Source organism: Protopterus annectens, chromosome 16.part0, assembly GCF_019279795.1.
Source record: "Protopterus annectens isolate FY-2018-M chromosome 16.part0, PAN1.0, whole genome shotgun sequence".
Taxonomy (NCBI): domain Eukaryota; kingdom Metazoa; phylum Chordata; order Ceratodontiformes; family Protopteridae; genus Protopterus; species Protopterus annectens.
Genome location: NC_056750.1, coordinates 400457161 through 400482624, shown reverse-complemented (window position 1 = coordinate 400482624; position 25464 = coordinate 400457161).

Below are 25464 nucleotides of genomic sequence, written 5' to 3'. Positions count from 1 at the left end.
CTTTATATATATCTTTTAATACTTCAGCATGCCGTAATGGTTTACCTGCACTATCTACAAATCCTTGCCTTACCCAGGTTTCCATATGCAGTCTTAAAGAATTTACTACATAAGCACTATCTGAAAAAAATGTTAACAGGGTTGTAATACTTTATCACATATAGTACTGCCTCCAGTTCAGCTCTTTGAGCTGAGGTGTCCTGGTTAATTGATTAGTTCAGGAAAATCCAGTTGTGGATTCTCTGGAACTATGGAAAATCCTGGACAACACACAAATAAACTGAAAACAACAGCTCCTGGTAGAATAGACAGTCAAAATACTGGAACAAACGCTCTAATGCTTAAGTGCTCTGATGCTGAATGCACAAGATGTTACACAAATTGCAGTTCATAAAGAAATGACTGTGTAAAAGAAACAATTTATTTACCAACCATAAAGTTAAGCACTTTTCATCTCACAGGTAGTGGGACTTCTTCAGACAACCAGAACATTAAAACACCAGGGTTTAAAAACCTAGTTTGGCGCCAAAATACAAATGCCGTTGCTAGGTTACTGGTAACAGTGATATAAAAAGTAATCAAACCATTAAACACACATAGCGAAGGTTTGCTTCCTTTTATAATAATAATATATATATTACAATGATGACACACAACCTCCTAATGTAAAAAATATTGATAGAACCAAATCGGCTATTTGTCTTAACTGTTTAAACTGGGATGCAAAGATGTAAAATATTTTACGCAACTGTGACAGTACGATCTTTTATCTAACTCACTAAGTATCACCAGGTAATTCAAGTAAATAACCATAAAGTATTGTTGAATGAATAATGCAAATAATGCACTGTACACACAAAGTACATGATGTGCAAGTGTTAATGGAGCACTACTATACAAAGGTGTCAATGCAAAATCTTGCCATAAAGTTGCCATTGCAGTTTAACACAAGGCTAGGATTTGCACTAGCTCTTCAAACACTCAAATACTAAAATACATTATATACATTGCAACTGTCCAATATATGATAACTACATTGGTATTGCACTAGTTGTGTATATAGATCTTGTCATGAAAATGTCATACAATTTGGTAGAAAACTAGGACTCACTAAAGCTCATCTACACTGAAATAATTAAATACATTGTATGCGATGCAAATATTCAGTAATGCTAATATTAACCTTACTAGCTTATTTATAAATAAATCTAAACAATCAACTAATTAATTAAATCAACAAACGACACCAAAAATATTGTTTAGTTAACCAAATGATGAATATAAAGGTGTATTCAAACAAAAAATTAGTTATTACTATTAATTGGTTTTATATATATATATATATATATATATATATATATATATATATATACTGATAAAGGGTATTGAGAAATAAAATGATAGTAAAAAATAATAATATTCGTGCCAGTAATAGTGATCCACACACAAAAGATAAATTACTGAGATGTATATTGAGAACTAGACGGAGGTGTGTAAGTCCTGTGATCTCCTGTACCACCTTGCCCGTAATGTATGTACTTTAATTCAAGTAAATGAAACAATATATAAAAATATATGTGGAGAATGTATATAAAAAGTAAATACAAATGTCTATAAAAAATATATTAACATATTAACATGTTAAAATTAGTATATTGTAGTATATTATAGTAAAATTAAATATGATGTTAATTAAAATAAATGTGCCACCAAATTTATTTAACGACACAGACTCCTTAGCTTCAAAATGGGATGAAGGGAACAAATTTAGTTCAATCCAGGAGGTGCACTAGCAAAAGAGCGTATCTGCCAATACAATTCTAAAACTTCTAGTAATACTTAGTTGGGCCCATCACGACTATCCGGTATAATCATGTCAACTGCTCTAAAGAGAAAAGTGTGATTATTGTTTTCAGTGACATGCTTGGCTAATGCATTGTCTGTTTTGTTTTTCTTGATGGCATACATATCCTGTCCAGTATCTGCCTTTGTCCTAATATCGTGCTCCATCCACAAAGATGGATGGCTTAAAATGATCAAAATCAGATGCCAAAAATTGCACATCAGATGACATTATCTTTTCTAAACAGTTATGCTGTTTAACTGCTTGATGTGGTGTTTACACTATAATGGTGGAAAATACAGTTAGCTACTCAGTTTGTTTAATTTTTATTTTATTTTATTTTTATTTTATTTTATTTTACATTTGTTGACCGGGCTAGTCCAACTGGATAATTTCCATTTTCAGTGGAGGCCCGGGGAGAAAAGCTCCAAGATAAAACAAGGTTATAAAAATTAAATCATTTACAATAATTTCGTATGTTACAGACATTGAGCAACAATGCTTACATCTCAGTCTTGGTCAAGTAATAAAAAGACATAGTACTATCCACATATTGAGAGAGACAGTAATTCTTTACAGTACAATTAGGTCCTTTGATATCCTAGAGAAAGGTTGCAATTTAGATTTCTGGGAATATAATAGAAGGAAGAAAAAAAGTAGATTAGTCTGGATTTGTACAGGAACAGAGCCAAAAGTTGTTCAGATGTAAAAGAAGTTGTTTTTTGAAAAGAGGAAAGGAGGCTAGTGAGGTGATGTGTGAAGGGAGGTTATTCCATATTTTGCCAACTGAGTTGGAGAAAAGGCAGTTACCTGCTGAATTTGTAATTCTAGATGTGTTGACCTGTAGCTTTTCGGGCGCAGCTGTTTCAAGTTATTATAGGGGATTAGGAGGTTATTAAGAGCAGGTGTCTTTAAAGGTTGGTACAAAATGTTATGAGTTATTAAGAGTTGTTGATATATGAGCTTGTTAGGAAGTTCTAACCAGTGTAAGTGTTTTAAGTTAAGACAGTGGTGAGTTCTATACTGGGATGCTGTGGCAAAGCGAGCTATATTGTGGTAGGATGTAGTCAGTTTCTTTAGGTTGCTTTTAGAGAGATTAGTGTAGATAGAAGAAGCATACATTAGTGTAGAGATAAGATGTGATTGTGCTAAGGTGGTCCGTGCTTCTGGTGTAAGTATATCAAATTTGTGAATATCTAATAGGGCATGGAGTTGGCTAATTTTGTTACAAATGCTACGTATGTTGAGATGGGCCGGAGTTAATAAGTTAGAGGGTGTAGTGGAAGAAGGAGAGAAGGGGTTGATATGATTTTTGTGTGTTTTGATAGTAGTAGTTTGAGGGCCTGGGTTGGGGTGTATATCACCATCTTGTAGTAGATGGAGTAGAGTAAGATAGTTTTCAATTATATGTTTTGGAAGGTGTAAAGTGACTTCTTTAGCTTTGTTTTTAGTAGTTTGCAGTGTAATAGTCTGTGGTATTTGGCAAGTAGGTAATTGGATTCTCTAGGAGTATGTAAGAAGAAAGGACGTGTGGATGTTGTCGGTGTACTGGTATGTTTTGAGGGAAGTGAGAGAGAAAATGAAATAGAGTGTTCATAGGAGGTTAGGAAGTAGGTGGCGATTAGAAGGGATGTAAGTAAGAAGCAGATAGGTAATTTTAGTTGTGAGTGGAGTGTAGTTATGGTCATGATAGTGTAGTTGTGGGTTTGAGTGTGGTTTATTGGTGTGTAATAGGTGGAAGTTTTGTGGGAGTGTAAGGTGAGTGGTAGGGGTAGTGGTTTGTAAGGTGTGTTAGTGAGGGAGGTGTTAGGCTGGTTAGAGTATAGGAATAGGTGTGGCTAAGTGTGGGGTGGTACCCAATTAGTAAGGATGTGAGTATGATTGGGAGGATGAAGTGAGAGGTGTGTCTAGAGGGAAGATAAATGTAGGACTCCGGGGGGTGGGTGGGAATTGGGGGTAGGGTGGGGAGCGGAGTGAGCCCAGGGCTTAACGGAGCGGGAAGAGCCAAAGCAGAGAAGTTGAGAGGAAAACAATCAAAGAGGTGCTTATTTTGAAGGTAAGTAGTCCAGGGGATGGAAGAATACTTGGTGTAAGTAGTGTGTGAGGTAAGGTTGAGTAAGATAGAGAAAGGAGAAAGGAGGAAGATGCAGAAAAAGGCTAACAGATAGTGGGAAACAATAGGAATTAATATGCTGGAAGAAAAGTCTGGAGGGATAAGCAGTTCCAGTTGAAGGAGCCACCTAGTGGACACAGCAGGCAATTGCTACCAGGATAACTGACTGAGTGTGCAAATGAGGTGTGGAGCAGGTAGTTGGGGTTGCTGGTGGTCAAGGGAAGGGAGAGGCTATGGGTGGCTGCTGGCAGTTCTTACTTAGAGATAAGCAATACTTCAGGGTGCAAGAAGCATACATGTAGTGAATAAAAACCTTTAAGAGTTTGTAGGACGTACTTTCTTGCGTCTTTCAGGAGGAGTCTATCCAAGAATATATAGGGTAAATACGTAGGTAGGGTAGGTGACTGGAGTCTTTGGTAGGTTAAACAAACCCAGACCTACAGGTGGTCAACAGGCATCAAAGCTAGGAAGGGAGGGAGAAGAAAAGGATTATGGTATAGTGTAACAAAAACTGTAAGAAAGCAGAAAAAATGCAATAGATAGCAGCTCCTGTAAAACATTCACACTTGTAGCAAATATCACAAGGTAATATGCAGGATAAGAACATTTGCTTAATACAATACAACTAAAAACATTCACACTTGTAGCAAATATCACAAGGTAATAATACAGGATAAGAACATTTGCTAAATACATATAAGCAGCATAGTTAAGAATTCAGCTATGTGTGATGAATAAATCTCAGTTAAACACTATAGAGGCAGGAGTATTTAAACTCTACCAACTACCAAAAATAAATACCCCAGCCAGGTATTAAGTAATCAAGGGTTAGGTACCTTCTTCTTCCCATTCACAATTTATAAATACAAATGAAGTCAGACAGTCCTATACCAAAGAAATACATTCCCTGGGGGAATAATTCTAGGAGAATGTAGAGAGGGTTAGATAGGTAGGAATACAACCTCCCAGGTAATTTCTATGCGAGGCCCAGGCTGAGATAATGCAGAGGTTAACGCAATTTAGCTAAGCAAGGATATGAAAGAGATTGTATAAAATAATGCTCTTTACTGCAGCAGTTGGGACATTAAGTATCAGGGCTTATATGATATTGATAGTGTAGCTCATTTGTAGCGTTTTAGGCACTGGAAAGAGCTGAAGATAGTAAACGAGTCTAATTATTAGACTATTTACTGTGCTCCCCACGTGCCACAGCTGCTAGGAGAACAGGAAGGCTAGAATGGGTGAGTCGGGGGGAATATACACTTTGTAGGCAGTTAGCTGGGGTGGATAAGTAAGACGCGACAATGTGGGGTAATGTTAGAAAACTTTGCTTGTGAGGCAGATGGTAGGGATAGTAGATGCCGCAGGCTCCCTTTAATAAGCGTGTCAGGCATGTCAGGAGAACATGCTGCAAGCCCGAACTGGGTCAGGAGTAGTTCGCGAGGGAGTGCGCAACAATGGCAATTGTGAGAATTAGAGTAGGTAGGCTCATAAACCAGTTAGATGAAGTCGCTTTGAAATAGAGAAACTAGAGTGGAAGGGTTAATAAAACAGAAAGTAGGAGGCACATTGCAAACAAGTGAGTTTAGAAGGAGTGGGAAAGGGGAGCATTTGGTATCCTAGGTAACAACACAGTACATGCTCCGTACAGTTCAGTCGGCGTTTGTCGGGTATATTTGAATAAAACAACCCACAACTATCCCAGAGAAAGTCGAGAAAACACGCGACAGTATGAATGTGTGTTGTAGAGTGGGTGGACTAGTAAAACTACCAGAGGGAAGCAGTTAGTAGAAGGATAGGGCTAATAGCAGTTTTCCGTTAGAGTAAGTGGAGAGCTTATGTGGTAGGTAAGTGACCAGCTCAGTGCATGCACCGTGAGGCCAAGGGACTACTTGGGCTACGATGAGAGCTGTTTGTTTGAGGTTACTAATTAGGGCCCTGGAACATTTGCGATGTTCTTGTGAACATTAGAAAGAAGTAAAAGAACAGAAATACCCCTTCCAACAGGTCAAGTTAACAAAATCCAAGACTATTCAATCTTATAGGCTTTAAGTTACTGTTTCACAAGCTCTTCTGTGTTCACACAATCGGAGACAATCACCAGAATGCATTAACAGCGTAAACCATACTAGCGTACAATCTTATAGGCTATAATTTACTGTTTCATAAGCTTTCCTGTGTTTAAAACATACTAGCGTACCGCCTTAGACTTAATACTAGGTCGTTCAGCAGCAACGACATCATAGGCAACAAACAGAGTAAAGTACTGCTAAACAATGAATGGCGGTAGCGTGAACAGGAGTGCAATTATTTAAAAAGTACACAAAGCGCAATACAGCAGGTAATAATGAGCAACTCACACGTTAAGTCTACAGAGGCAGGAACGCACAGCAGCCAGGATGAGCCAAGGGAAAAGAGTTGGCGCGGGTCCAGCCAGGTGTATTTATAAGTTCCAAAAGGAAGTTGGATAAGAGGGGGAAAGGGGAGGGGCGGAGGGCAGGCAAAATGAAACGGAAACAAGATAAGTATAGCAGTGTAGGGGAAGGCAATAAAAAAGAAGCCAAAGGAAGTATTAGATGAGGTAATCAAAGGGTGTTCAGAGGTAGGAGAGGCAAAGGTAGGGGGTTAAGTGTGTGAAGAGATAAGGAGACGGTTAGGGAAGCAGAGTAGAGCCAAAGCAGAGAAGTTGAGAGGAAAACAATCAAAGAGGTGCTTATTTTGAAGGTAAGTAGTCCAGGGGATGGAAGAATACTTGGTGTAAGTAGTGTGTGAGGTAAGGTTGAGTAAGATAGAGAAAGGAGAAAGGAGGAAGATGCAGAAAAAGGCTAACAGATAGTGGGAAACAATAGGAATTAATATGCTGGAAGAAAAGTCTGGAGGGATAAGCAGTTCCAGTTGAAGGGAGCCACCTAGTGGACACAGCAGGCAATTGCTACCAGGATAACTGACTGAGTGTGCAAATGAGGTGTGGAGCAGGTAGTTGGGGTTGCTGGTGGTCAAGGGAAGGGAGAGGCTATGGGTGGCTGCTGGCAGTTCTTACTTAGAGATAAGCAATACTTCAGGGTGCAAGAAGCATACATGTAGTGAATAAAAACCTTTAAGAGTTTGTAGGACGTACTTTCTTGCGTCTTTCAGGAGGAGTCTATCCAAGAATATATAGGGTAAATACGTAGGTAGGGTAGGTGACTGGAGTCTTTGGTAGGTTAAACAAACCCAGACCTACAGGTGGTCAACAGGCATCAAAGCTAGGAAGGGAGGGAGAAGAAAAGGATTATGGTATAGTGTAACAAAAACTGTAAGAAAGCAGAAAAAATGCAATAGATAGCAGTTCCTGTAAAACATTCACACTTGTAGCAAATATCACAAGGTAATAATGCAGGATAAGAACATTTGCTTAATACAATACAACTAAAAACATTCACACTTGTAGCAAATATCACAAGGTAATAATACAGGATAAGAACATTTGCTAAATACATATAAGCAGCATAGTTCGTAAATTCAGCTATGTGTGATGAATAAATCTCAGTTAAACACTATAGAGGCAGGAGTATTTAAACTCTACCAACTACCAAAAATAAATACCCCAGCCAGGTATTAAGTAATCAAGGGTTAGGTACCTTCTTCTTCCCATTCACAATTTATAAATACAAATGAAGTCAGACAGTCCTATACCAAAGAAATACATTCCCTGGGGGAATAATTCTAGGAGAATGTAGAGAGGGTTAGATAGGTAGGAATACAACCTCCCAGGTAATTTCTATGCGAGGCCCAGGCTGAGATAATGCAGAGGTTAAAGCAATTTAGCTAAGCAAGGATATGAAAGAGATTGTATAAAATAATGCTCTTTACTGCAGCAGTTGGGACATTAAGTATCAGGGCTTATATGATATTGATAGTGTAGCTCATTTGTAGCGTTTTAGGCACTGGAAAGAGCTGAAGATAGTAAACGAGTCTAATTATTAGACTATTTACTGTGCTCCCCACGTGCCACAGCTGCTAGGAGAACAGGAAGGCTAGAATGGGTGAGTCGGGGGGAATATACGCTTTGTAGGCAGTTAGCTGGGGTGGATAAGTAAGACGCGACAATGTGGGGTAATGTTAGAAAACTTTGCGCGCGAGGCAGATGGTAGGGATAGTAGATGCCGCAGGCTCCCTTTAATAAGCGTGTCAGGCATGTCAGGGAGAACATGCTGCAAGCCCGAACTGGGTCAGGAGTAGTTCGCGAGGGAGTGCGCAACAATGGCAATTGTGAGAATTAGAGTAGGTAGGCTCATAAACCAGTTAGATGAAGTCGCTTTGAAATAGAGAAACTAGAGTGGAAGGGTTAATAAAACAGAAAGTAGGAGGCACATTGCAAACAAGTGAGTTTAGAAGGAGTGGGAAAGGGGAGCATTTGGTATCTTAGGTAACAACACAGTACATGCTCCGTACAGTTCAGTCGGCGTTTGTCGGGTATATTTGAATAAAACAACCCACAACTATCCCAGAGAAAGTCGAGAAAACACGCGACAGTATGAATGTGTGTTGTAGAGTGGGTGGACTAGTAAAACTACCAGAGGGAAGCAGTTAGTAGAAGGATAGGGCTAATAGCAGTTTTCCGTTAGAGTAAGTGGAGAGCTTATGTGGTAGGTAAGTGACCAGCTCAGTGCATGCACCGTGAGGCCAAGGGACTACTTGGGCTACGATGAGAGCTGTTTGTTTGAGGTTACTAATTAGGGCCCTGGAACATTTGCGATGTTCTTGTGAACATTAGAAAGAAGTAAAAGAACAGAAATACCCCTTCCAACAGGTCAAGTTAACAAAATCCAAGACTATTCAATCTTATAGGCTTTAAGTTACTGTTTCACAAGCTCTTCTGTGTTCACACAATCGGAGACAATCACCAGAATGCATTAACAGCGTAAACCATACTAGCGTACAATCTTATAGGCTATAATTTACTGTTTCATAAGCTTTCCTGTGTTTAAAACATACTAGCGTACCGCCTTAGACTTAATACTAGGTCGTTCAGCAGCAACGACATCATAGGCAACAAACAGAGTAAAGTACTGCTAAACAATGAATGGCGGTAGCGTGAACAGGAGTGCAATTATTTAAAAAGTACACAAAGCGCAATACAGCAGGTAATAATGAGCAACTCACACGTTAAGTCTCCAGAGGCAGGAACGCACAGCAGCCAGGATGAGCCAAGGGAAAAGAGTTGGCGGGTCCAGCCAGGTGTATTTATAAGTTCCAAAAGGAAGTTGGATAAGAGGGGAAAGGGGGCGGAGGGCAGGCAAAATGAAACGGAAACAAGATAGGTATAGCAGTGTAGGGGAAGGCAATAAAAAAGAAGCCAAAGGAAGTATTAGATGAGGTAATCAAAGGGTGTTCAGAGGTAGGAGAGGCAAAGGTAGGGGGTTAAGTGTGTGAAGAGATAAGGAGACGGTTAGGGAAGCAGAGTAGAGCCAAAGCAGAGAAGTTGAGAGGAAAACAATCAAAGAGGTGCTTATTTTGAAGGTAAGTAGTCCAGGGGATGGAAGAATACTTGGTGTAAGTAGTGTGTGAGGTAAGGTTGAGTAAGATAGAGAAAGGAGAAAGGAGGAAGATGCAGAAAAGGCTAACAGATAGTGGGAAACAATAGGAATTAATATGCTGGAAGAAAAGTCTGGAGGGATAAGCAGTTCCAGTTGAAGGGAGCCACCTAGTGGACACAGCAGGCAATTGCTACCAGGATAACTGACTGAGTGTGCAAATGAGGTGTGGAGCAGGTAGTTGGGGTTGCTGGTGGTCAAGGGAAGGGAGAGGCTATGGGTGGCTGCTGGCAGTTCTTACTTAGAGATAAGCAATACTTCAGGGTGCAAGAAGCATACATGTAGTGAATAAAACCTTTAAGAGTTTGTAGGACGTACTTTCTTGCGTCTTTCAGGAGGAGTCTATCCAAGAATATATAGGGTAAATACGTAGGTAGGGTAGGTGACTGGAGTCTTTGGTAGGTTAAACAAACCCAGACCTACAGGTGGTCAACAGGCATCAAAGCTAGGAAGGGAGGGAGAAGAAAAGGATTATGGTATAGTGTAACAAAAACTGTAAGAAAGCAGAAAAAATGCAATAGATAGCAGCTCCTGTAAAACATTCACACTTGTAGCAAATATCACAAGGTAATAATGCAGGATAAGAACATTTGCTTAATACAATACAACTAAAAACATTCACACTTGTAGCAAATATCACAAGGTAATAATACAGGATAAGAACATTTGCTAAATACATATAAGCAGCATAGTTCAGAATTCAGCTATGTGTGATGAATAAATCTCAGTTAAACACTATAGAGGCAGGAGTATTTAAACTCTACCAACTACCAAAAATAAATACCCCAGCCAGGTATTAAGTAATCAAGGGTTAGGTACCTTCTTCTTCCCATTCACAATTTATAAATACAAATGAAGTCAGACAGTCCTATACCAAAGAAATACATTCCCTGGGGGAATAATTCTAGGAGAATGTAGAGAGGGTTAGATAGGTAGGAATACAACCTCCCAGGTAATTTCTATGCGAGGCTCAGGCTGAGATAATGCAGAGGTTAAAGCAATTTAGCTAAGCAAGGATATGAAAGAGATTGTATAAAATAATGCTCTTTACTGCAGCAGTTGGGACATTAAGTATCAGGGCTTATATGATATTGATAGTGTAGCTCATTTGTAGCGTTTTAGGCACTGGAAAGAGCTGAAGATAGTAAACGAGTCTAATTATTAGACTATTTACTGTGCTCCCCACGTGCCACAGCTGCTAGGAGAACAGGAAGGCTAGAATGGGTGAGTCGGGGGGAATATACGCTTTGTAGGCAGTTAGCTGGGGTGGATAAGTAAGACGCGACAATGTGGGGTAATGTTAGAAAACTTTGCACGCGAGGCAGATGGTAGGGATAGTAGATGCCGCAGGCTCCCTTTAATAAGCGTGTCAGGCAGGTCAGGGAGAACACGCTGCAAGCCCGAACTGGGTCAGGAGTAGTTCGCGAGGGAGTGCGCAACAATGGCAATTGTGAGAATTAGAGTAGGTAGGCTCATAAACCAGTTAGATGAAGTCGCTTTGAAATAGAGAAACTAGAGTGGAAGGGTTAATAAAACAGAAAGTAGGAGGCACATTGCAAACAAGTGAGTTTAGAAGGAGTGGGAAAGGGGAGCATTTGGTATCTTAGGTAACAACACAGTACATGCTCCGTACAGTTCAGTCGGCGTTTGTCGGGTATATTTGAATAAAACAACCCACAACTATCCCAGAGAAAGTCGAGAAAACACGCGACAGTATGAATGTGTGTTGTAGAGTGGGTGGACTAGTAAAACTACCAGAGGGAAGCAGTTAGTAGAAGGATAGGGCTAATAGCAGTTTTCCGTTAGAGTAAGTGGAGAGCTTATGTGGTAGGTAAGTGACCAGCTCAGTGCATGCACCGTGAGGCCAAGGGACTACTTGGGCTGCGATGAGAGCTGTTTGTTTGAGGTTACTAATTAGGGCCCTGGAACATTTGCGATGTTCTTGTGAACATTAGAAAGAAGTAAAAGAACAGAAATACCCCTTCCAACAGGTCAAGTTAACAAAATCCAAGACTATTCAATCTTATAGGCTTTAAGTTACTGTTTCACAAGCTCTTCTGTGTTCACACAATCGGAGACAATCACCAGAATGCATTAACAGCGTAAACCATACTAGCGTACAATCTTATAGGCTATAATTTACTGTTTCATAAGCTTTCCTGTGTTTAAAACATACTAGCGTACCGCCTTAGACTTAATACTAGGTCGTTCAGCAGCAACGACATCATAGGCAACAAACAGAGTAAAGTACTGCTAAACAATGAATGGCGGTAGCGTGAACAGGAGTGCAATTATTTAAAAAGTACACAAAGCGCAATACAGCAGGTAATAATGAGCAACTCACACGTCAAGTCTCCAGAGGCAGGAACGCACAGCAGCCAGGATGAGCCAAGGGAAAAGAGTTGGCGCGGGTCCAGCCAGGTGTATTTATAAGTTCCAAAAGGAAGTTGGATAAGAGGGGGAAAGGGGAGGGGCGGAGGGCAGGCAAAATGAAACGGAAACAAGATAGGTATAGCAGTGTAGGGGAAGGCAATAAAAAAGAAGCCAAAGGAAGTATTAGATGAGGTAATCAAAGGGTGTTCAGAGGTAGGAGAGGCAAAGGTAGGGGGTTAAGTGTGTGAAGAGATAAGGAGACGGTTAGGGAAGCAGAGTAGAGCCAAAGCAGAGAAGTTGAGAGGAAAACAATCAAAGAGGTGCTTATTTTGAAGGTAAGCAGTCCAGGGGATGGAAGAATACTTGGTGTAAGTAGTGTGTGAGGTAAGGTTGAGTAAGATAGAGAAAGGAGAAAGGAGGAAGATGCAGAAAAAGGCTAACAGATAGTGGGAAACAATAGGAATTAATATGCTGGAAGAAAAGTCTGGAGGATAAGCAGTTCCAGTTGAAGGGAGCCACCTAGTGGACACAGCAGGCAATTGCTACCAGGATAACTGACTGAGTGTGCAAATGAGGTGTGGAGCAGGTAGTTGGGGTTGCTGGTGGTCAAGGGAAGGGAGAGGCTATGGGTGGCTGCTGGCAGTTCTTACTTAGAGATAAGCAATACTTCAGGGTGCAAGAAGCATACATGTAGTGAATAAAAACCTTTAAGAGTTTGTAGGACGTACTTTCTTGCGTCTTTCAGGAGGAGTCTATCCAAGAATATATAGGGTAAATACGTAGGTAGGGTAGGTGACTGGAGTCTTTGGTAGGTTAAACAAACCCAGACCTACAGGTGGTCAACAGGCATCAAAGCTAGGAAGGGAGGGAGAAGAAAAGGATTATGGTATAGTGTAACAAAAACTGTAAGAAAGCAGAAAAAATGCAATAGATAGCAGTTCCTGTAAAACATTCACACTTGTAGCAAATATCACAAGGTAATAATGCAGGATAAGAACATTTGCTTAATACAATACAACTAAAACATTCACACTTGTAGCAAATATCACAAGGTAATAATACAGGATAAGAACATTTGCTAAATACATATAAGCAGCATAGTTCAGAATTCAGCTATGTGTGATGAATAAATCTCAGTTAAACACTATAGAGGCAGGAGTATTTAAACTCTACCAACTACCAAAAATAAATACCCCAGCCAGGTATTAAGTAATCAAGGGTTAGGTACCTTCTTCTTCCCATTCACAATTTATAAATACAAATGAAGTCAGACAGTCCTATACCAAAGAAATACATTCCCTGGGGGAATAATTCTAGGAGAATGTAGAGAGGGTTAGATAGGTAGGAATACAACCTCCCAGGTAATTTCTATGCGAGGCTCAGGCTGAGATAATGCAGAGGTTAACGCAATTTAGCTAAGCAAGGATATGAAAGAGATTGTATAAAATAACGCTCTTTACTGCAGCAGTTGGGACATTAAGTATCAGGGCTTATATGATATTGATAGTGTAGCTCATTTGTAGCGTTTTAGGCACTGGAAAGAGCTGAAGATAGTAAACGAGTCTAATTATTAGACTATTTACTGTGCTCCCCACGTGCCACAGCTGCTAGGAGAACAGGAAGGCTAGAATGGGTGAGTCGGGGGGAATATACGCTTTGTAGGCAGTTAGCTGGGGTGGATAAGTAAGACGCGACAATGTGGGGTAATGTTAGAAAACTTTGCACGCGAGGCAGATGGTAGGGATAGTAGATGCCGCAGGCTCCCTTTAATAAGCGTGTCAGGCAGGTCAGGGAGAACACGCTGCAAGCCCGAACTGGGTCAGGAGTAGTTCGCCAGGGAGTGCGCAACAATGGCAATTGTGAGAATTAGAGTAGGTAGGCTCATAAACCAGTTAGATGAAGTCGCTTTGAAATAGAGAAACTAGAGTGGAAGGGTTAATAAAACAGAAAGTAGGAGGCACATTGCAAACAAGTGAGTTTAGAAGGAGTGGGAAAGGGGAGCATTTGGTATCTTAGGTAACAACACAGTACATGCTCCGTACAGTTCAGTCGGCGTTTGTCGGGTATATTTGAATAAAACAACCCGCAACTATCCCAGAGAAAGTCGAGAAAACACGCGACAGTATGAATGTGTGTTGTAGAGTGGGTGGACTAGTAAAACTACCAGAGGGAAGCAGTTAGTAGAAGGATAGGGCTAATAGCAGTTTTCCGTTAGAGTAAGTGGAGAGCTTATGTGGTAGGTAAGTGACCAGCTCGGTGCACGCACCGTGAGGCCAAGGGACTACTTGGGCTGCGATGAGAGCTGTTTGTTTGAGGTTACTAATTAGGGCCCTGGAACATTTGCGATGTTCTTGTGAACATTAGAAAGAAGTAAAAGAACAGAAATACCCCTTCCAACAGGTCAAGTTAACAAAATCCAAGACTATTCAATCTTATAGGCTTTAAGTTACTGTTTCACAAGCTCTTCTGTGTTCACACAATCGGAGACAATCACCAGAATGCATTAACAGCGTAAACCATACTAGTGTACAATCTTATAGGCTATAATTTACTGTTTCATAAGCTTTCCTGTGTTTAAAACATACTAGCGTACCGCCTTAGACTTAATACTAGGTCGTTCAGCAGCAACGACATCATAGGCAACAAACAGAGTAAAGTACTGCTAAACAATGAATGGCGGTAGCGTGAACAGGAGTGCAATTATTTAAAAAGTACACAAAGCGCAATACAGCAGGTAATAATGAGCAACTCACACGTTAAGTCTCCAGAGGCAGGAACGCACAGCAGCCAGGATGAGCCAAGGGAAAAGAGTTGGCGCGGGTCCAGCCAGGTGTATTTATAAGTTCCAAAAGGAAGTTGGATAAGAGGGGGAAAGGGGAGGGGCGGAGGCAGGCAAAATGAAACGGAAACAAGATAGGTATAGCAGTGTAGGGGAAGGCAATAAAAAAGAAGCCAAAGGAAGTATTAGATGAGGTAATCAAAGGGTGTTCAGAGGTAGGAGAGGCAAAGGTAGGGGGTTAAGTGTGTGAAGAGATAAGGAGACGGTTAGGGAAGCAGAGTAGAGCCAAAGCAGAGAAGTTGAGAGGAAAACAATCAAAGAGGTGCTTATTTTGAAGGTAAGTAGTCCAGGGGATGGAAGAATACTTGGTGTAAGTAGTGTTTGAGGTAAGGTTGAGTAAGATAGAGAAAGGAGAAAGGAGGAAGATGCAGAAAAAGGCTAACAGATAGTGGGAAACAATAGGAATTAATATGCTGGAAGAAAAGTCTGGAGGGATAAGCAGTTCCAGTTGAAGGGAGCCACCTAGTGGACACAGCAGGTAATTGCTACCAGGATAACTGACTGAGTGTGCAAATGAGGTGTGGAGCAGGTAGTTGGGGTTGCTGGTGGTCAAGGGAAGGGAGAGGCTATGGGTGGCTGCTGGCAGTTCTTACTTAGAGATAAGCAATACTTCAGGGTGCAAGAAGCATACATGTAGTGAATAAAAACCTTTAAGAGTTTGTAGGACGTACTTTCTTGCGTCTTTCAGGAGGAGTCTATCCAAGAATATATAGGGTAAATACGTAGGTAGGGTAGGTGACTGGAGTCTTTGGTAGGTTAAACAAACCCAGACCTACAGGTGGTCAACAGGCATCAGAGTTTCTTGCGTCTTTCAGGAGGAGTCTATCCAAGAATATATAGGGTAAATACGTAGGTAGGGTAGGTGACTGGAGTCTTTGGTAGGTTAAACAAACCCAGACCTACAGGTGGTCAACAGGCATCAGAGTTTCTTGCGTCTTTCAGGAGGAGTCTATCCAAGAATATATAGGGTAAATACGTAGGTAGGGTAGGTGACTGGAGTCTTTGGTAGGTTAAACAAACCCAGACCTACAGGTGGTCAACAGGCATCAGAGTTTCTTGCGTCTTTCAGGAGGAGTCTATCCAAGAATATATAGGGTAAATACGTAGGTAGGGTAGGTGACTGGAGTCTTTGGTAGGTTAAACAAACCCAGACCTACAGGTGGTCAACAGGCATCGGAGTTTCTTGCGTCTTTCAGGAGGAGTCTATCCAAGAATATATAGGGTAAATACATAGGTAGGGTAGGTGACTGGAGTCTTTGGTAGGTTAAACAAACCCAGACCTACAGGTGGTCAACAGGCATCAGAGACGTTAAGTCTCCAGAGGCAGGAACGCACAGCAGACCCTAGTAAATGTCTCATAATTGCTGTATACATTGGTGGTAGCCCAGTTCTACTGGCATCATCTTCCTACTACAAAAGTGATTGGGCGTAATGTTTTTTTTTTCCATTCTATTGTTGCTACCATGTGGCCATTCCTGTAGTAATACCACAGACCATGTCTTTTTCCCTGCTGCTGTTTGTAGTACAGATGGTAACTTTGTTGTGGGTCCTATTAATTCTGTAGCTTGTGCTAATTTTACTTTTATTTGTGAAAATACCTCCCCTTCATGGGGTCCCCACTCTAAAAAGTTGGAGTTCTTTTGTTCCTGTAACAGTTTGTATAGGGGAGCAGCCACGGCTGCATAATCCTCTATAAATTCACTGTTGTAATTCATGATTCCCATGAATTTATGTAGGTCTGCTATAGTCAGTGGTTTTCCATTTGTAAAATGCCTTGCACATGCATAGGGCAAGGAGACCTTCCTGTCAGTTGTATAATAGTACCTAGAAACTTGACTTCTTGTGACATAAACTGAATTTTTTTCACTTTTAACCTTAAACCCTGCCTGCTGTAGAGTATGAGAAACTCTTTTAAGAAACTGTGCATGCTCTTCTACTGTCTCTGACTGAATCAAAATGTCATCAATGTAATGTAACGCTGAATCATCCTTTTCCAAATGTTGTAGAATGGATCCTACTGTCTGATGAAAAATAACTGGACTATTTTGAAATCCTTGTGGTAACCTTGTCATTACAAATTTCTTTTATTTAAATGTAAAGACAAATCTTGGCCAATCTTTTTTTCTGAGTGGTACTGCAAAAAAGCCATTTGCTAAATCTATTACTGTAAACCATTTACTTTGTGGCTTAATATGTGCAGCCAACTCTGGGACTCCTGGAATCAAATGTGCTGTAGGAGTAGTATATTGATTAACCTTCCGTAAATCAATAACAAGACAATAACTACCATCTTTTTTCTTGACTGTCCAGATTGGTGAATTTGTAGGACTGTTGCCTTTTTGTATAATCCCTTCCTTTTCCCATTCTGCAATACATTTTTCCATATGTTCTTCTGCCTCCCTAGGAATAGGATATTCTTTTTAAAAAGGAGGTATATAGTCTTGATCACTTCCTACCCCTACTGGGCTTTCTAGTTTCCTGCAATCACTGGGACCCTAGGACCACAGATTTGGGAATTGCTCTTGTAAATACTTCCACACATCCTCACTGTCTGTATTCACATATCCTGTAGGTTTATCAGGTTTTTCAGGTATAGAGATTGCATAGCAACCTGTACTTTGCTCTCCCTCTCCTATTTGCTAGTCTCCTATCCACAGGATTACATTAGGTAGATCAATTACTATGCCCAAAGGCCCTAGAATGTCCATACCAATAATGATATTTGAGCAAGATGGATGCATAAAAAATGCACCCTTCCATGTCTGTCTCTCTTGGCTAAACTTTATGTCCACATTTTGGCTACTCACTGCATAACATCCTGTGCCATTAAATGCTGAAATGTAAACCTTTTTATAGGATTCACAGGTAACTGTCTGTCTGTGACAGATACTGCTGCTCCTGTGTCTAATAAGATATTCTTCCATAGTGACCCCTCTACTGAGATATCAATCAGTGGTCGTCCATCTCGACCCTTTTTAAAAGTGGTCAAGAAAGATACCAGAGTAGGAGGACACATCCCTATTGTAAAGAAATCCACTCATCCTCCCCTTTATTGTCAAATGCAATATGACATACCTCATGTTTTTGCTTGTCATCTTCCTCTGGGTCTGAGTGATCTACATATTTAGACTTTTAAATCTCTTTTCTTAACTGTTGCATAGCTATTCCCTCTGCCTGTTCTATCGCATATTTCAGATTTACAAGCGAAACTGCTTGAAAATCTACATGGCATACTTTCCCTTTTCCTGTATACTGATGGCCCTTATAGTTATTTCTACCAATATTGTAAGGTTTTTGTACATAATCCTGCTTTTCTGACTTTTCTTGTAAATGTTTTGACAACACCCCCTGTTCTTCCTTCTTTTTATGCCAGGCTTTGTAATGATCACAATTTTGCTTAACATGTCCTATTTTTTTACAAAAGAAGCATGTTGGTGCCTTTTATTTCATTACCTGTGCCTGATCCTGGTGCTATAGACATAAAGGCAGGAGCTGGTGGTGCAGATGCACCTCTTTCTGCTAGAGGATGGTCACACCACCGTTGCTTTCCCCTGTTTTTTACTTCACCAATTATCTCAAATGGCTCACTACCATCTTCAAATGCAAAGATATGATGTGAGTATAATGTCCCATCATCGTCCATAGTCCATCCCCTCATTAATTTTTGTACCAGATCAATGATGGTATCAGAATTTTCTTCATAGATACATTTAATATCCCCTGGAACCCCCTTGACTTGCTCTAAAAAGCAATGTATTAGCTGTTTTTGTATTTCTCTTTTTCCCATGTCTGTGTCTGATTTTTGATATATGATTTGAAAGGCAAGCCAAAGATGTTCACTTTGTTCCATTAATTTATCTGTAATAGTAATTTTGAAATTATCTAATAACTTAGCTGTGAGTGGCTGCCCTTGTGTAAATGCCATTAGAATGGCTGTCATATGTTCTACTTTAGTGTTTAACTGAGAAGCATCTTGCTTTAACCAAATGAAAGTTTTAAAACATTTGGGTATGAAAATCCAGAAACATCTAAGTAATGCATCTGTCCATATACCAGATCCTGCAGTATATGCCACCCATTCTTCAAATGCAGGCATGTTATAAAATATGCCTTTTTTATCATTCCACTGTGGTAAACTCTGTAATACCTAGACTATGTACACAAATCTGTAGTGGTTCCCTATCCCTGTACTATAATTTGGACTGGTTTTGTATTTTTTTAACTCTTCCTTAAGCTGGGATATGAAGACAGTATTTTGTAGGTTAGTCTCTCTTAATTCATCTAATTCTTCTTCCTTTTCCTTCGAATGCTGTTTAAGGTCTGTCATTTCTGTGTGTAATTGTTTAAAGGATGTATGATACCTGATATTAGATTCATCTGTTGACTGCAGGGCTCCTATGTACTTTTGACAGAGGTCTTGGATGTCATTCCTGAACTTATTAAACTCAACCTGTTTGTCTTTTAAGACTTTATTAAATTCTTCTGTCAATGTATCATAAGCCTTGTTCCTTTCTTCATATGTATGTGTAGTTGTGGCTTCACTCCACACTTGTACTTAATTTTTAAAGGGTGTCACAAGATCTACAGAGGATTCTGTCAATAACAGATGTGACTGTTGTAATTTGGAAATTAATGTACTAATAGGACATAACTGCTTTACATCTGGATATAATGAAGATACTTTACCCTTAGTTAATTCTTTATCATGAAAAGGTCTGTTTTCACAGTCTATTTTTTAGCAATATCATGCAATACTTTTTTATGGCATGGCACACAAAATGCAGTTTCTGTTGAATCAAACAATAAACATTTACTATGATATACTTCATTTTTCTGTTGCAAATATCAATCAAATGTTACAATCCATTTACATAATGCCTCTATGTCAACTTGCCCAAATAAGGTTTTACATTTACTAATGTGCTGTGTATACCAACATTGCAACTTATTTCAGATTTTATCTGGTTGTTCTGCTACATTAAGAGCAAAGCTTAGCTTACACTTACTTGAATTCTGTCTAATAGCATCCATACTAAAAATGTGACATAGAAAAAGGTCTTACCAGTTAGCAAGAAAACAGGTGATCAGGCTGTTGTTGCTGATGGCTGGAAATTTTTCAGAGTCACTTGAGAAGCTGGTGAAACACAACAGGCAGTGAGATGCTGTGAAAGTAGATGCCCACCTTTTCTTAAAGAATTAATGGCACTGCAACTTTCCTGGACTGCAGGCTCAATCTGGATTCAGACATCTGAGAATCTTTACTACTGCAAGCTGCATAAACTGGTTTACCTCTGTTTAAGATTTAAACATATGTACAAATGTTAGTTACTGCAATTTGACTGAAGTGACCCTCTGCAGGGCTTACCCACTCCTTCTGTGTTCGAATGCAGCCTAACTTGCCATTGAAAAATTAATGATAAGGTGCTTACTGTGATGGATCTGAAGTCTTCTTAAGACACTCAGTCTTGCTGGCTGGGTTTTGCTGAAATCAAAATTTAGTTATAATTGCATTCACAGTCTGTTGCCCACAGAAACTTGCAGAGTGCACACTGATGCAGCACCTAAAACTCTGTCACTTTAAAAACAGTAACCAATAAATGACTTTTTATAACAAATCACACAAACTACTGTTGCAGTTTCAGGTACTGTTCTACTTTACTTCTCAAATAGCATGGATGATGTGAAAGATACAATATTACCTAGGAACAAGTGTGTTCCTACACAAATACCTTTATCTCTAACATAATTTGATTTACAGTTCTTGTATACAGTTTTAGTCACACAGTTCAAATCCTGTTTTTCTCTTGGTATTCTATTTTGGAATTTGCATGAGAACATCTGTTTGCTGGTGTTTGCAGAAAAACATATTTTCATCCTGTAATGGTATTGTCTTTTAAGGAAACACCTTGTGGACAAATGCTCAAACATCCTTAGTTAACAGTGTCATATGATAAAAACATGTCCTGTTGTCCATTCTTTAAAGAAGCTGCATACATCCTGTTTTTCATATCTTTGCTTTTACTGACAATGTGAAATGCAATGCATACATCCTGTTTTTCATATCTTTACTTTTACTGACCATGTGAAATGCATACATCCTGTTTTTAAGTCTGTAAGAAGTCAGCTTTTTTGCTGACAGTGTGAAATGCATACATTTTTGCTGATTCTGTAGGAGACATGTCCATTAAGGAAATTCCTTATTTTTCACGCCACAGTCATTTAGTATGGATGCTAATCACATATTGCTAAACTCTATTTCTACATTTAAGCAAGCTTTATTTTACATCTTATTTAGTTTACATATTTGTAGCAGAATTACTTTCAACCTTAATATTTTGTTGAGCATACTCTAGCAATTCCCTCTTTTGTTTTATTTTAAACCAGGGATACAAATTCAGCATTATTTGATAATACTTTTTCATTATGATAATTAACAACAGTAACTCGACTAGCTCTTGTTAAGCAGACTTTAATACATGTAAATAATATGCAACCAAGCACTACAATAACAATAAAAAAATTAAACATATAATGATCTTTCCTGTCCATCCTGTAAATAGGCTACTAAACCATTCACACCAATCATCATTCCAATTTTTTCTAGTATGTTGTTTTGTCTGGAATAAATGTACAACATTATTCTCCTATTAAAGCACATATACCCCCTTGGGCTGCTAGTATGTAATCTAATGCCATTCGATTTTGTAAAACCATAGTTTGTATAGCTGTCATTTCGACAGTAATGTCAAGGACAGGTTTGAAAGTGGCATTTGCCAATACCTCAACTAGTTTGGATAGTTTTCTCAGCTCCCAGATGGCTTTTGCAGCCCCATACCAAGGGAAAATACCTGCTCCAGAGATTATATCATTTCCTAAATCCATATCTTTTAATTTAATATAATCAAGATTTTGATAATAGATACGTGATGCATCTAAGGTGTCTACTGGATTTTCAACCACAGGTAATATATCCCTTTTCTTTTTTGCATTTCTAATGCTTCTTCTTTGTAATTCTTTTACATTATGCATTGCTGGTACCACTAACTCTATGTAACAGGTGCCATCCCAGCCCTTTGGTAACCATTTATAAGCATATTTTCCACAAGATGTATTATAACCCATCTGATAGAGCAACACTGCTATTTACCAGACTGCCATTTACTTGCCCCATAGTAGGAGTTTTATCATGTACAACTGTAAAGTTTTTATCTGTTTTATTTCACCAACATGTAATATTGGTTTTACATTTGTTTTTATCATTTTGTGAAAAATGAAACACTGCTGTGTCGCTTAATATTAACCGATCCTTAACTGGTATTAAAATAGGAAACCCATGAAAAAATACTCCACCTACTGGTATGTGGTTGTGAAAGTTTATCATTTCAATTGTTTGAATACAATTACTATAACCCACTGGAACAATTCCAATTTGTTGAAAACATGATTCCCTGCACTATAGCAGATAACTGTACTCTTGCTTTATGTAGCTATACATTTATGAATTGATCTCCTGTCTCATTTATTAATACCCTCCAACTACTAAGGGAATTTAATGGAATAGGTATTAAAGGCATAATCCCTGTTATTTTTGGTATTAAACTACATACCCAACAATTAGAAACATTCATGCTTTTTGCATACCAACATTGTCTTGCCAAAAAGGTATTAAAAGATGGTGACTAGTCTTGTTCACTTTTCCACATTTCTTTACTTTCTTTTTTATGTAACTTTATGGTTTCATTAACAGGTTGTAAATACAATATGCTAAGTAATACAATAATTCGTATGACAATTATTATTGCTTTAAAAAACATCCTTTAAATAAAATTTCCATTGTCGATTGATTTTGCATTTGGTCATCTAAAACTGAATTTCCAAAAGGATGCACTTTAAATCATGTCAATTTCATTGTGTTTTTTTTCTGTTGGAAACCTACAAGAGAATACACTTAATCAGATTTACATTGCTCACTGTTTTTGATCATTCTTAGTTGATCTTTATGTACCAACATTGTTCTGTTTTTCTTTGATTTTGTACACTAATGGTCCAATTTGTTCCGCTACTTCAAAAGGGCCTTGCCAATTGCTAGCCCATGGTCCTTCTATTTGGAACATTTTTACCAGTACTTTTGTTCTGCAGGGAAGGTTTTCTTCAGCTGGTAATATTGGCACCTTTTTCCATAGATGGAATGCCTGTTCCCTTGCATTATAGTCACATATGGTAGTAAGTTGTTTTAGCCATTCCTGATGTTTGCTGATTTCTAGCATGGGCCTACCATTAGGTATATCTGGGTCAAATGGTAATTGTATGGGCATTTTCCAGCCTGTCATTATTTCATACAGGGAAATACCTGTTTTGCTGTTTGGTGTTGCTCAAATACCCATTAAAATACCAGGCAGATGATGTATCCATGTATTGCCCTTTTCTAAGCATGGCTTTTTTAGACATTCTTTTAACATCCGATTCATACGTTCTACAATGCCATTAGATTGTGGATGGTATGCTACATGAAACCTTTGCTGTATGCCTAACAAATTACACATTTGTTTAATGAGATCACTAACAAACTGTGGGCCATTGTCTGACTCTGCGACCCGTGGCCATCCCCAATTGCAAAAGATATTTTTCCATAAAGCCTCTGCAGTTGCGTTTGCCATTATTGTTTTGGTAGGAATTGCTTCTACCCATTTTAAGAAAACATCCACTACTACCAGTCGGTATCTATAACCTCCCTTTGCTGTTGGCAAAGGACCTGCATAATCTATTTGAACTGCATACCATGGCCCATCTGCTGGCTGCACCCGATGTAAATGAGGCCTTTTGCTTTTAGCATTTACCTGCAGACAGATTAAACATTCTTCTACAATTAGCTTGCAGACCCTTTTTAAATTTGGGTTCCAATACTTTTCTTTTACAATTTCCCATAGCGTATTAGCTCCTACATGTCCCAGTATTTGGTGATTTAACTTGACTTACTGGTGTGCCAACTGAAATGGTACATATGGCAACTGTAACCCCTTGGAAGTAGTGTATACATAGTACTCCTTTGGTGGTATACCTGCTAGTTTGCACAGATCAGTTTCTTCTTTTAAGCCCTGTTGTTTTTGTATATTTACAAGGTCTTTTTCTATTGACTCTTCGGCTAACTCTTTTAAGATACTAACTTCTACAATGGCAAATTCATATTCTGGAAGTTCTTTTCCATTTTGTGCTGCTTGTTTTGCCAAAGTATCATCTAAAGCATTTAACCTGTAAGTTTCACTGGTTGGCTTTTGATGTGCTTTTACTTTCAAAATGTTGCACTGTCCCTGTTGATTTGATATTGTTATAACTTTATATATATCTTTTAATACTTCAGCATGCCGTAATGGTTTACCTGCACTATCTACAAATCCTTGCCTTACCCAGGTTTCCATATGCAGTCTTAAAGAATTTACTACATAAGCACTATCTGAAAAAAATGTTAACAGGGTTGTAATACTTTATCACGTATAGTACTGCCTCCAGTTCAGCTCTTTGAGCTGAGGATTCCTGGTTAATTGATTAGTTCAGGAGAATCCAGTTGTGGATTCTCTGGAACTATGGAAAATCCTGGACAACACACAAATAAACTGAAAACAACAGCTCCTGGTAGAATAGACCGTCAAAATACTGGAACAAATGCTCTAATGCTTAAGTGCTCTGATGCTGAATGCACAAGACGTTACACAAATTGCAGTTCATAAAGAAATGACTGTGTAAAAGAAACAATTTATTTACCAATCATAAAGTTAAGCGCTTTTCGTCTCACAGGTAGTGGGACTTCTTCAGACAACCAGAACATTAAAACACCAGGGTTTAAAAACCTAGTTTGGCGCCAAAATACAAATGCCGTTGCTAGGTTACTGGTAACAGTGATATAAAAAGTAATCAAACCATTAAACACACATAACGAAGGTTTGCTTCCTTTTATAATAATAATATATATATTACAATGATGACACACAACCTCCTAATGTAAAAAAATATTGATATAACCAAATCGGCTATTTGTCTTGACTGTTTAAACTGGGATGCAAAGATGTAAAATATTTTACGCAACTGTGACAGTACGATCTTTTATCTAACTCACTAAGTATCACCAGGTAATTCAAGTAAATAACCATAAAGTATTGTTGAATGAATAATGCAAATAATGCACTGTACACACAAAGTACATGATGTGCAAGTGTTAATGGAGCACTACTATACAAAGGTGTCAATGCAAAATCTTGCCATAAAGTTGCCATTGCGGTTTAACACAAGGCTAGGATTTGCACTAGCTCTTCAAACACTCAAATACTAAAATACATTATATACATTGCAACTGTCCAATATATGATAACTACATTGGTATTGTAAACTAGTTGTGTATATAGATCTTGTCATGAAAATGTCATACAATTTGGTAGAAAACTAGGACTTGCTAAAGCTCATCTACACTGAAATAATTAAATACATTGTATGCGAAGCAAATATTCAGTAATGCTAATATTAACCTTACTAGCTTATTTATAACTAAATCTAAACAATCAACTAATTAATTAAATCAACAAACGACACCAAAAATATTGTTTAGTTAACCAAATGATGAATATAAAGGTGTATTCAAACAAAAAATTAGTTATTACTATTAATTCGTTTTATATATATATATATATATATATATATATATATATATATATATATATACTGATAAAGG